Consider the following 13,069-nt stretch of genomic DNA (forward strand, 5'->3'; position numbering starts at 1 on the left):
GGTCTTAGAACTAATGTGTAATTCAGGTTAACCTTGAACTTACAAGTTCCTGCTTCAGCCTTCCGAGTTCCAGGATTATGGGCATATGCCAACATGCCCAGCTCCAATCATTACATAGAAGACAATGGAGCACCAGGGGAAAAAAGAGTTAGATATTGGGCATAATTTTTCCTTTATTCCACAGTATTTATTGTGTACTAGTTGCCAGCATAATTCTCAGGGTTAAGGATATAACAGTAAATAGGAATGGCAAGGCCCCACCCAGCACAACCAATGATACTATCAATGTCAGGATTAAGATCAAGAGCTGGGAGCAAAATACAGGATGGATCTTGAGAAACAAATCTTAGACTATATAGAGTATCCTATTGAGTGTCACATCCGAACTGTTCCGCATCATATTGCTAGCTCAAAACCATCCATAGTCATACATATACACCCTGGAAACTGGTAAACCTCAATGAGAGCTTCTCTTCCCTCTCCCCAGGAGCATGCAGTCATTGCATTTAACCAACACCTCCTTGTGTGAATGAGGATAGGGATAAATATGCAAAAATGGAGAAAGATTCTGCCTACCCTTGAGTGGAATGCTTTAATTTACAAAACAGATGATGATCAATGTTTTGGGATTGATATGATACCCTTGGGGAGAGAGATAAAAGGGGGTTAAGGAAAGGCCTTCGAAACAGAGGATTTGTGATGGTAAGCAGAGAAACAATGAAAAGAAAATGTCTCAAGATATATTTGAATGAATATGTTTTTTTGTATTCATAGTCTTGTGGGAAGGGCCTCATGGTGTATGCTTGTAACCCCTGTATGCATAAAGCTGGGCATAAGAGAACCATGGTTCAAGTCTGGTCCAAGAAAAAGTTAGAAAGAGTTCTACAAATAAGCCAGAAGTGGTGTTTTATACTTGTAAACTCAGCTGAAGAAAGACATAGATGAGAGAATCGTGGTCCAAAGTTGACCCTAGATATTACAAAAAAAGCAAAACAATCACCAAAAATCTCACAAGCATAAAAAAAAACTCACAAGCATGTATCTGAAAAAATAAAGCAAAAAGAACCTAGAATATGGATCAAAAGGGAGGGCACCTGCCCTGAATTCAAAACCCAGTTCTGCCAAAGAAGAAAAGAAGGAAAGGGGGCGAGGGTGTTTAACAGGTGAATGGGAAGAGACACATGATATTTCCAGAATGATATGTACAACTTGTCTAGGTAAACCTTGTGAAACTGTTCTATTATTCTCTGAAGTTTCTAAAGTGTCCCAGCGTTTGGGTGGCTAGCCTAGGTTGGACATGGAGGAACACCGGTAAAGCTCTCCACAGGGAATGAAGCTAGCTGCAGAAGCCCTATCACAAGCAGGGAGACAAGTGGTACAGTTAACAGGGAAATGGATGCTGAAAGGAGCTTGATGGAATGACTGGGAATTCCAGAAATAGGAAAGTTGGGGATTCTCTTCCATTGGGATGCTGTATCCCTTTTCCTTCAGTCAAGATACTGGCTCTATTGTGCATGCTCCATTCTAATATGGGAGATGAAGAAGCCACAGCTTTAGCTCCGCTGAGTAACAGCACTCCCTTGAGGCTGTTGGCACCCAAGCCAGTGAGCCCCAATGTTCAACAGGCTCCTCTTTCAGGGTGTGCTTTCTGCAGATAACTAATTTCATTTCCAAATGTTGCGTTTTCTCTAGCTTGCTTTGACAGTCATCTAAATTTCACGCTTAGGGACTGCCGCGCTCTTCCCCCTTGAACATTCACTCTGGGAGGGAATATTTTCTCCGCTCATTTCTAATTCATAAAAGATAACAGCAGGCTGGTCCATGACAAGGAAGAAGATCACACAGGACTTACTTTCTCTATTTTGGCAGAGCAGCGCATTCTGTGTCAGAATAGCTGCCTCATGGCCAGGCACACTGAGCAAGCATGTCCACCAGTCTGTCCTGCCCTAATCTCCAGACAACTCTCCAATAGATGATTATTTAAAAGCCTACATAGACATAGTGACTTGCTAGCTCAAACAGATGAACTACAAGGTTGGCACTGATGGCCCAGGCCTGTAATCCCAGCTGTTCAGAAGGTTGAAATCTGAGGCTCACAGTTTGAAGACACTTTGGGTAGACAGATTCAAGGTATTATTATCTCCAGTGAATCAGCCAAAAAATTCTAACTGGAAGTGTAACTCAAGTGGTAGAACACCGGCCATGGGCAAAAAAACTCTTGAATGAGAGCACAAAGTTCTGAGTTCAAGCTCCAGTTCTGGGGAAAACTAAACTAAACTGAACTAATAAAAATCTTTTTAAAACTCTTAGCCTGAAAAACACCACATTTGAAACTATCACTGAGCCCTGCAAGAATGGCAATTCTGGAATGGCAACTCAGTTCATTGTTTAAGAGAAGAGCAGTAATTAAGAAAAACATAGCTTTGATCCAAGACGCTGGCTTTCCATGATTATAACTTTATGCTTTCAACTGACATTTAATAAATACCTATCCTGTTCAAGATGTATATAGAATACATCACCAAGTAGTTCTCAGTTTAAATTGTAAAAAAAAATCTTGGTAGTCAAGGATTCATTGGGAAAGGTAGGAAAGGGGAATGAGGAGCTGCAACAGAAGTCAGCATTTGAGGGTAAAGCGTTTCTAGAATAATTCAATGGCATTTGGGCTTGTCTGTCACCAAACTGAGGGCTGCTCAGATTCAAAGAGCAGGCCATGGGGAACTTAAACTTGTCTGTCTTCACACATACTGGGTCATTGCTTCAGAGAGCACAGGGTTTTTGGCCTATTGGACCGTTTGGTTGGTTTCTCTCTCTTACAGGGCCACAGTCTGAACACCATTTTTTGATATTCACAAGAGAAACATTCTGAGTTGGCTTGGCTAATTCATAAAAAAGACGGTTTTGGTTTGTTTCTTTTTTCCCTTGAGGGTCGCAAAACAATGAAACAAAAAATAATAATGCACATACCAAAGGTAGCCAAGAATTAATCTCACAAAATCCTCAGAGTACCACAAAGAACATACTCATATTATTTGTGTTCTGAGACGAAAGGAAACTGAGGGCCAGAGAGGTGAAATCACTTGCCAAAATCACCCACCAGAAGCACCAGATGTCTTCCAGAGGTCTTTACAGGGGTGACCAAAGCGCACTGACCCAACTAGCTCTTATAATTGACAACAGTAAGATAATTGACAGGTTAGTGCCAGCTGATCACTCTCAGAATTGCTATGGAAAATAGTGGCAAAGAATAAAATAAAGGATGCTATATAAGGTGAAATTCGATGTTTTCATCTATTTAACACTATCGCACAGGTTACTCACTTCTGTGCATGCATAAATCTAAGGGAAATGAAGTCTACATGACTTAGAGCAATAGTTTAAAATGAAGTCGGAACCCACTTAATTAGTAATAATTGATAAAGGTAATATGTCAGTGTTTTTGGTGAAAAACAGAGATGTTGGAAACTTTTAATTAGCAAGAAAGTCTCACAAGTCGTGGCTGACACCGCTCCCACCAGGCAAGGGCTCCATGAAACAATTTGTACAATAATGAAAGCATGGAGTTAAATAATGAAGCAGTTCTACAGCTTGGGGGAAGAAAGCAAGGCAGGCTTGTAAAAGTGTTCACTTAATGTTGACTGGAGAGAGGAAAGAGGAAAAGATGTATCACTCTTTAAGAGCACACCAGATGTTCCTATGGAACAATTGCTTTCTCGAAAGCTCAGTTAATAAATTGTTGTTGAATTGGGGGGACCTCACAGTCACATCTCTCACAGAGGTGGGAGAGCTGCCCATTGCTGTGACAGACCATGGCGTTCTGGTCTTAGAAGAGGAATGCCTTCCATGCTGTTATGGTGCTCGTGGGCCACATGACTCCATTACCCTCCTATCTCTCACAAGGCAAACAAACCATTGCACAGCTGATGAAAGGGATGTGTCTGTGATGCCATGTACCAGTTGATTCCATGGGCCTTAGGCTATGGGCTGGGCTGTCCCCATCCCCACCCCTATAAGGAAGTCAAGCACATGAAAGGAGGGACAGTTGAGGCAGGATGGAGTGGCAGGTTAAGTGTGCTTTTCATTTGACTTCTGAAGGGCTGAGGAATGTAAGTTATCCTTCAAATGTGCCCCATTGATACATTGGGGTGTTACCTCTGAAAGACATGGGAACTGCTCTGGTGCAGTGAGACAGCTCCGTGAGAGTTTAGTAGCCACCACTCACAAACTGGTACTGGGCTCATAGATATAGCAAAACAAGTGCAACCACACGTGGGGGGAGAAGCCAGGAAATTGTCTTCCACTCCGCTACTTGTTATGACAGCTCTGAGCCGGTATATTAAATTCACTATAGAAAAGGGCATCTCATTTTATATACATATATATATACCATATATACCATATATATACCATATATATACCATATATATATATCATTTAATATATATATACACCATATATACCATATATATATATGTATATATATATATGGTAATATGGTAAGACAGGCAGGGCAGACATGATATTTCCTCAATACAGACTCTTATTTTTTTTGCCTGTCCTGGGTGTTGAACTCAAGGCCTGAACACTGTCTTTGGCTAGAGCTCTACCACTTGAGCCCCAGCACCATTTTCAGCTTTTTTCTATGTATGCAGTACAGAGGAATTGAACCCGGGTCTTCATGCATGCTTCTTACCACTAGGTCAAACTTCCAGCCCCAGACTCTTATTTTATAGAGAAAGAAGCCTTCCAAGAAAGTTTGAATTGCTTGCCTAAATAAGTAAGTATCTCTAGGAGGTGGAACTTGAACTCAAGATATCTCCGTCTCAAGTTCTGTACTCTTGGCTCTGTCTAATGGCTGAAATGTAGGATTTTATGTCACCAGCCAGCACTGAGACCTGGGCACCTCTGTAGCCTCCCTGGACCAGTGAAGTCCACACAAACACACCTGACTATGGCCCATCACTCAGTGCCATTACTCAAAATTATCTCAACCAGCCTAGGTCAAGCCTGACAAAACAGCTCTTCTTCTTTTTCCTGGAAAAGGTCTTTTTTTAAAAAAAATCAAGCAGTCTACAGTGTATTTTCAATCATTCTCATAATCAAAAAGAGGAGACAAACCAATTAATGTATGTGAACTGAGAAAGAAACTCAATGTAAAATGTCATAGGTTAGTACACAGAGAAGCTCTGAGACTCCATGAATCTTAACAGTTTGCTGTCAAAATGTAATTCAATCTTTTTAACTTCATGATATATACTCATGTCAGTGGCTTTAAGATAAGGAAAAGACTTGGGTGAGAAATGAAACTTCCTGTGAATAACTCCAAGAAGAATGGTTGAGTAGTATATAAATATTTCTTTTCCCTCTGTCAGGGAGATTCTATACTCCAGTGCATTCCAACGCCTGTCACTGCCATGTGTTGAATTTTATTTTATTTTTTGTTTATTTTATTCATGATACAATTGTGCAGGAGAAATAAAACAACACCGTTGCACTGTGTGTGAGGAATAGAGAGTCGGGGGAGTCGAAGTGGTATGAAAAAAGATCAGAAAGAGAGGAGAGATATTAAAAAAAAAAGACTTCAGATCATTATAATTGAAAGATCCTAAAAGATGCAAATAAATTGGCATGTTGTTGATAATAGCCATAATTTAAAAAAAAAAAAGCTAATAGCAGGCTGTTGTAGGTTCTTGCTTGGTCTCATATTTATAGAAAGGAAGATGCTGAGCTGGCAGAGTTGGCTGCATCTAGCCATTGGTATTCATACTCTGACAGCCCACTGGCCACATCCTGGGCCTGCCCTCGCATTGCCTCAGCCCTAATTTTATCTCCACAAAATAACTGGTTTCCAGAATCTTTTTGAGGTCTGACAAAAAAGGAACAGGTGTAAACTTCAGTGAGGAGGTGTGTCTGGCTGTGGCTGTCTTCTAAATTCATTTCATTCTGAAGGCATGGGGAGGTAGCACGGGCTTGTTGGATGGGTTCAGGGAGGGTTCTAGAAGCTGAAAGCACAAAGAAGCAGGCTTGGGGTCTTAGTGAAAGCTTGCTGTATTCTAAGTGGAAGTCCCAGTAAAACACAACAGAGAATATTCAGCTATCCTGAACCCGTACTATTCTTAGAGCCTCTAGAATTGTCATTTTCTTTTCTTCTTTGCAAAAGAAAGTTGAGCCTTGAGGAAGTTAAAGACTTACTCAAGATCTCGCAGCTAATTGATACAGAAGCTGCAACTGACAGTTCTGTAACTCCCTTGAGGCTAATTCTTGATATCTCATCATGCTCCTGTGCTCAAAGGTAGACCCAGAGGCTGTGAGGTAGGAAGTAACGATGTTAATTCTTGAAGCTCAAAGTAGGAGATTTCATAGAGGAAAGAAACATTCCTGAGACATTATAAGCTGTCTTTAAAAGCATAGCTACCAATGAAAACTTTCTGTGTTAGACACAGTAAATCGTTTCCAAACCTAGTGTGTCTAGTTTGAGCCTGTTCACCTTCCTTAATATTATTTTTCTGGGTGATATCCTATGTCCTTTTGTGCAGAATTTCAAGTCTCAACCTATATCTAACACTTGATAGCAGAGCATTGGGATGTGTGGTTTCACAGGGAAGAAATATGGGGGAATTTTCCCTTTGTTTTACTCATTTTCTCTGAATTATTGTTCTCCAAACTGTTCTTCATCTCACAGTTCATACTGAATCTCTTGCCATGTTTGATAACCACTTAAACTCATAATTGGTGGTGTTCTGTTCCAACATTTGTTAACAATAGATATGGCTGAGACACTGCCAACAAAACTGCTAAACAAAGTTTCTCCACTTTTGTAAAAAAAAAAAAAAAAAAAGTAAGATAAAAGAACAGCAGAAAGTCACCTAAGAGCCATTTTCTTTGCAGAGAAGCCTGAGTAATGGTTTCCTGTACCTTTAATATTCATTGTGAACATCCAAAGTAATTACAGTTTTCTTTCCCATTTATAGAGTCCAATACACCATTCTCTTAACAGGAACTCAACATTTTTCTAAACCTGAATTCCACTTCTTTATTATTCCTGTAGTTGTCCTTCTTGATCATTTCTTACTATTCTCTTTCCACATCCAACCTCTAGTTCTTCCAATTTTTCCACTTTCAGAACTCTATTATCTTGCTGGGAAGAGAAGGATAACTTCTAGTTAGGAAGAAATAGTGTAATTACTTAAGAACTAGTGTTAATTATTTAAACTAACTAGTGCAAATGGAATTTTCTCTGATAATTCTTCCTTAACTTTAATTCCTATCTTTCTGGGTTAAAAATAAATACATAAATAAAAATAATTACCCTTCCCCCCTTCCTATTACCTTTCTCTAAACTTTCAAAGTCCTTTGTCCTTAAAAGAACAGAAGTGAGATAGATGTTTACATCATTACATATGAGAGTACTTGATAAATTCTGAGTTCTACCAAGGTGGAAGGCGGGACTGTATGCATATCTTAGTTTGTGCTCAACAACATCCAAGGAGCAGTGACTTGTAAAAAAAACAATTCTTTGATTTTATGGTGGACATCCAGCCCTGAGTATCCATTCTGCTTTCGTGACCACTTACTTCTTTGGTTGTGAAACTAAAATATGGGCGATGCAAGGGAGAATTCAAATGGCATTAATTCTTTAGAAAGGCAAAGTCAAAATTCAGCAGAATTAAACAACACGAATCGAGGAGGTGGGTACTTGGAAGGGACAGACTAAGAGGAGAAGAGATGGAGAACTTTGTCAAGAATCAATGTAGATCCTACAAAACTAAGAAGAATGAGGGAAGGGGAGCATAGGGAAGGGCTGGTGAGAATGTTGAAAAGGGGTGACATTGTTAAATGGCAAGTCCTCTGTACAATTACTTAAAGATAACAAAATAAATATGAATGAATGAATGGGGATCTTGCCTGATGATTATCTAGAAGTATCTGTTTCGTTATTAACCTTTCTTTCTGTGTACGCCAAGATGTCTTCAAAGGACAGCATTTCCCATGGACAGCTCCTGAACAGAAGGTCACCCAGCATCTGGAAATCTTCCAGGCTTCTATTCCCACCCAGGGAAGTGGTGAGTATCTCTTTATAGAAGATGCTCTCTTGTTTTTAGAAAATCTGCCAAGAACAGAACTGCACTGGGCTCAGAGCACTCTCTCATACCTGCCCTCCTTGGTGTCTATTGCCTAGACGAGTCTCCAACTTGATCAGTAGGCAACCAACATGCTACTAATTAGGAGGCACGAGGTGTAGCTGAGGGTGATTAGCTCATGATGAGCTCATGCTGCCTAGAGTTGCCTTATTTCCATTATGAATAGATTAGAAATCTGGGGAGCATCTGCATTTTCCCCCTAACTGAGGAGACTCTGAAACTGACAGGTTGAGATGAGAATGTGTCAAGTACAGAGCTCTTTAATTCACTGAGATTCACTTGATTTCTCTAGTTCCAGCTCTTCTTTCTTCCACACTTGCTGCCCTTTCCTTGGCAAGTTCCAGATGCAGATGGAAGAAACCTAGCAGTTTTCTAATTGAACCCTAAGATTCTGGAAGGACAGCATAAGAAAACCATTCTGGCACTCCAAGGACCAGGTGTGTTGTTTATGGAGACAATTATGTGCCTCCAGGGTGATTCTATCCAGAAACCAGAGAAAGACAGATCTGTGTCGAGAAAACCAATCCTGTTGTTTTCTGCTTGCTGTTGCTAGAGCCTCCTTTCTCTTCTCACCCATGGTTGAACAGACTGTGAATTGAAGCCAATTTCTAGCAACACTATTAAGTGTTTGCAAGTGAAAGTAAGCAATAGAAGACCTCATCATAGTCACTTAGGAGATGTCAGCTGGAGAAAGAAGGGTCCTCGTGGTGGCAAGACGTCTCCAAAGCCCCAGTACCTGTTTCACAAGGAACACTTCACACATAGATGTTTCAACGTAAAAACTTTCCATTCTGTAGACATCAGATCCTAGTCACGAAAGGTTCTTTCTGTTTCTCTCTCTGGCTGTCTTTTCTCTTGATGTTCTGGTACTGAAAGTTGAACGTAGGGTCTTGGCGCTGTCCATTAAGCTTTGTATTTCTCAAGGCTGGAGATCTACCATTTCAATTGTACATCTATTTCCAGCATTTCCCTGATTAGCTGGGGATATGATCTCGTGGACTTCCGCTGTCCCAGCTGGGTTTGAACCTCCATCCTCAGCTCTTAGCCTCCTGAGTAGTGAGGATTACAGGCGTGAGCCGATGACCCTGGAATTCCTGGTTTATTTGGAATAGCTGCAACCCGTGTTGTTCCCGAGACACTAAGGTGTAGGGACAGATGGCATATGTGCCTGTCATGAATCTGCGTGTTTATGTGCATGCCCCACAATAGCAGCTCTCCTTCAGCTAAAACCATGCTGAAGGCACTCTGAAACTGTTCAGTACCTCCAAATGTCTAATGAGAATAGATAGATAGATGATAGCTTGCAAGCTAGCGAGAGAGAGAGAGAGAGAGAGAGAGAGAGAGAGAGAGAGAGAGAGAGAGAGAGAGAGAGCGCAGTGATTGACTTGTCAGACAAGAGTCTTAATGGAATCCATGACAATGACCTTCAAAGGGGCTCTCAGGCAGGGACCCCAGGCTGTGGTACTACACACATGATCACAAAAGCACTGCATAAGAAGAGAGACAAAAACCTAAGAGCAGACATAGAAACAGGCCTGGCCAAGCTATTTATGTGTTGGTATGGCTGTCTCCAGCTCCACTCCCCACGCCCCCACCACTTGCCTATGCCATAATAAAAGTAACATGTTCTAGAATCTGAGAACACCTGGGTTTTAAGTTAATGAAACATTCCTGGGAGCCCTAACCAGAGGAGTCCATTGCTTGTCCTTTCTGTATCCTTTAAGCCAAGAGACTAGTGAAATAAGAGCAATCAAAGAAACAGTGTGTTTGAGGATCTTGGTGTGAGATGTGAATTTTATACAAAATTCTCTTCCTCTTTTGAGGATGCTAGCCTTTCTATCGGGGCATTTATGAGTTTTCTCCCTGTCGAGAAGACAACCCTAAATTTGTTTGGACAAATTTTAAACTTGAGTCCAGACATTACATTATGTGGATATGGGCCCAGCAGGACAGGACTGGAGCTTCTCAGAATCAATTCATTATTTGTATGTGTTTACCAAATGGTCTCATTTAATCTAGGCTCCAACTCTGTGAAGTAGATGTCATTATCTTCAATTTATAAATAGAGAAATTGAACACTGATGAGGTCATTTTTACTCTTCTGAGACTCAGATAATTAAGAAGAGATGGATCCAAGTTTTATGGAGAATTTTAATTTCTGAGTGAATTGAATTCCAGTGGAGCTACTCTCTCCCCAACACACTTTTGTACATAATGTTCCACTGCTTCCTCCCTGAAATGATCCTGTGTCTCCTCGTGATGATTCCAAAACAGAGGGAAGGGAATTTTTAAAGAAACTTTGTTGTTCTGAAGAACATGGTAATTGGAGGAAGTTTAGGAGTCATCAAGATGCAATGGAACGAGGAATGTCACCATCAGGCTCTCTCTGTTCCTCTGCAGCAGAAACTATTGGAACAGACAAAAGTATCTGTCTGATATGTGCCATGAATACCCAGGAAATGTCTCTCTGGCCTTCTTTCCCTTTGAAAAGGTGAACAGCATGGCATGTGAAGCTGGCACCAAACAGCTATCTATGTCTATGTCTTCATATCATGCCAATGAGGAAGCCAGGGCATGTATCCAGAGACTGCTGACCAAGTGGGGCAGAAGAGCAATGGCATAAGAAGATGAACCAATGAATGATGAGTGTACCTAGGAAGTCATATCTGGACATTGTACATATGGAGGCCATGTTGGCTTATAAGCAGGCTCTCTACTGACTCTTGGCAGTCTGCAGTTCCATTGGTTCTGAATTTTTCAAGGAGCTGTTTAGTGGAAATACTTTTGCATTATTATAAAGAAGAAATGGACTCTAGCGCTTTGCTATTTTTTTTAAAGGGAAGTCATGTTACTTTCTAGTTCTCCCTTCTCAGAAGAAGGAAGTCTTCTAGCAGTGTCCATACTAGGGAGCTCTCAATACTCTGGATTTGGAAATGTGCTTTTCATATCTTGAGACTCAAATACAGAGTAAGGCAAGTCATAAGATGTCTTCCTTTTACAAATAAGCAAATTATGGTCTGGACTTGCTGAAAGCTAGAGATCTTCCAGCATATGTCTTCATGTTCTTTCTAAGGTACAATCTATCACCATGTTCACATGCAGTGTGTTTTTGTTTCAGATAAAACAGTTGGATGACACTTGTAGCTATTGTCCAGGAATAAATAAGAAAAAAGGAAAGAATTCTCGTGTCCTTAGGATAAGATGTTGTGGTAATAAAAGCCAAGGGCCAGAATTTCTACCCAGCCACTCCCCCTGAGCTATTTCAGTGGCAGACAAAATTTATTGTCCAGTTTCAATGCATATAAGAATCCAGAGCATCAGATTGTGAGGTCCATGGCTAGACTCCACAGTATTTCTCCAAGCTTGGATATCAGGTTAAGAATGGCCTTAGAAAAGGCAATTCTGACATAAATGGTTTCTTCACTGGTAGATTCTTATAGAGAAATAACTATAATGCCAACCATATTCTCTGCCCTCTGCCCTTGTCTCCATTTACTGATACTGGGAAATTTGTCAGAGTTGTGCTGATTGTGGCACAATTGCTTCATCGTGGCTTGGCCAAAATGACCCAATTGACTCAGGGTGTTCTGATACTTTTACTTAACCCTAATTATTATTATTATTATTATTATTATTATTATTATTATTTTAATTTGGTAGAGCAACTTCACTAAGCCGTAGTATAAAGATGAGAGGAGAAAAATTTGAGCAGAGAATACATGGTTCTAGAATAATCTAACTAGTTTCCCAAGAAGAATTACACAAAGCTTTTTATTTTCTTGGGTTTCTCAAAGACAGGGAAATATATCAGGTATTTTAAACATTGAGAGGAATATGAGATATCTGGTTTTCAGCCCTTATTCTGAGTATTAGTCAAAAGTCCTTTTTTGTAGGGTGGAGAAGAGCTATACACTCAGCCCAGAGTCTAAAGAAGGAGATTTGCTGTTGGTTTCATATATTAGAGAATACAGTGAAAGGGAAAACCTATAGTCAGAGCTAAGTATTGTTAGTTTTCACTCCTATTTTCATTTTTTTTCTGCTCACGACTTCAAGACCCGAGTAGGAATTTCAACTTGACCACACACTAGGAACTGGTAGCTGACTCAAATGTTTTGCAGTTACAATTTCTGCCCAGAATCTTGGCTATACACATCAGGATCAGAAACTTAGATACTTGTTCAAATTGCACATTGGGTTAAAGATCCTGCTGGGACTGTGAAAATGAATAGGTCTTTCAATTTGGATGATTATTTTCCATTTTTAAGGTTTCTCTTATATTGGGAATATCCACAGTTTTGATATGTAATTAAATAGTGCCTTGCACTAGAGGAAGAAGAATCTATTTCCTTACCCCTTGATTTTGGACCTGATGGTATGATTTTTTTTTTTTAGACAAAAGGATGTGAATAAAAGCAGAGCAACAATTTTGAGCCAAGGCCTTTGAGGCACAGACTGGTCTCACTTGAAATTCTGTAATCGAAGCCTGAGTAGCGGCTGGTCCCTGGATTATAATGATTCATGGAGTAGATTCAAACCACCTGAAACTTGCATCCAAGATTACACCAGCAGAGCCTGGCTGATATTTCTGAGTGTAGCCAAACCACAGACAACCTGAAGACATGTAAGAGAAAGAGACTTGTCATTGCTGCTATAGCACATCCCAGGTCTTTTGTTTTATCTTGTTTTGGTGTCTGTTTTGGTCATGTTGACATTATTAGAGCCCTCTCTGATATACATATATATATATATATATACATATAGAGAGAGGGAAAATTACCAAAAGAAAGTTCAGCTACGTATGTAGCTTTGATGTACAAAAATACATTTATTTTCAACAATTTCAAAACCACTGTCTTTTTTACAGTAGAAATATTCAAATGGAACAATAAAACCAAGAACAGTATATGTACATATACTGTATATATATA

Source organism: Megascapheus bottae, chromosome 15 (assembly GCF_031878675.1).
Source record: "Megascapheus bottae isolate mThoBot1 chromosome 15, mThoBot2.hap1, whole genome shotgun sequence".
In the NCBI taxonomy this organism is placed as follows: Eukaryota; Metazoa; Chordata; class Mammalia; order Rodentia; family Geomyidae; genus Megascapheus; species Megascapheus bottae.